A 1,469-nucleotide genomic window follows, 5' to 3' on the forward strand; every position below is an offset into this window, starting at 1 on the left:
GAGGTTGCGGTGAGCCGAGATTGCGCCATTGCACTCCAGCCTGGATAACAAGAGCGAAACTCCGTCTCAAAAAAAAAAAAAATTTAGTCTGTGATAGTTTAATTGCTAAATGAAGGAGTCAAGCTGGACTGGCCTTAATTCCCCAGCCTGGTGCTACACTTAATTTTAATGTAGTTTGATGGACATGTGGAGTCATCATACAAATTGTGATGAAATTTGAAAGATTCCTGAGCAAGTTACCTGTCTCCAGTGACTTATGCTGAGTTTCACTAGGACTCAAAGTACAAGCTGCTAACTAGGTTTTGTATCTCTTTTCCAGGAGCAGGAGTTTAAATGTGAATGGACACAAAACTGGCTAAAACTTTTTGAAAAATGTATCTGCAGACTGGCATGTTCTTTCTTTTTTTGAGAGAGGGCCTCACTGTGGTCCTCCAGGCTAGGCTGGAGTGCAGTGGCACAGTCATCACTCACCACAGCCTCAACCCCCTGAACGCAAATGACCCTCCCACCTCAGCCTCCCAGACAGCTGGGACCACACGCTCATGGTACCACACCTGGGATTTTTTGTATTTTTGGTAGAGATGGAATTTTGCTATGTTGCCCAGGCTGATTTCGAACTCTTGGGCTCAAGTAATCACCCACCTTGGCCTTTGAAGGTGCTGGGATTACAGGTATAGGTCACTGCACCCAGACATGGCAGGTATTTTCAAGTATTTTTTAAGACTGACGTTAATTGTTTTTTTGTTTTTTTTTTCGAGACAAAGTCTCATTCTGTCACCCAGGCTGGAGTGCAGTGGCACGATCTTGGCTCACTGCAACCTCCGCTTCCCAGGTTCAGGCAATTCTCCTGCCTCAGCCTCCTGAGTTGCTGGGATTATAGGCCTGTGCCACCATGCCCAGCTAATTTTTGTATTTTTAGTAGAGACGACGTTTCACCATGTTGGTCAGGCTGGTTTCGAACTCTTGACCTCGTGATCAACCTGCCTCGGCCTCCCAAAGTGCTGGGATTACAGGTGTGAGCCACCGTGCCCGGCCTCTATGTTGTTTTTATTTATTTAATTTTGAGACAGAGTCTCACACTGTTGCCTGCGTGGGAGTGCAGTGGCGTTATCTCAGCTGACGGCTATGTCTGCCTCCTGGGTTCAAGCGATTCTCCTGCCTCACCTCTCAAGTAACTGGGATTACAGGTGCACACCACCACACCTGGCTAATTTTTTGTATTTTTAGTAGAGATGGGGTTTCACTATTTTGGCCAGGCTGGTCTTGAACTACTGACCTCATGATCCGCCTGCCTCGGCCTCCCAAAGTGCGGGATTATAGGTATGAGCCACCGTGCCTCACCTTCTATGTTGTTTTTAAATCACAAAACGTCTGTAAGAGCATTGAAGTAATTTCACAGTAAAAACTATTTACTTGTAAAACGAATGTTTTCTTTTTCTTGAATCATAAAATAATACATGTGTATTAAA

Source organism: Cebus imitator, unplaced genomic scaffold, assembly GCF_001604975.1.
Source record: "Cebus imitator isolate Cc_AM_T3 unplaced genomic scaffold, Cebus_imitator-1.0 Scaffold5, whole genome shotgun sequence".
Lineage (NCBI taxonomy): Eukaryota > Metazoa > Chordata > Mammalia > Primates > Cebidae > Cebus > Cebus imitator.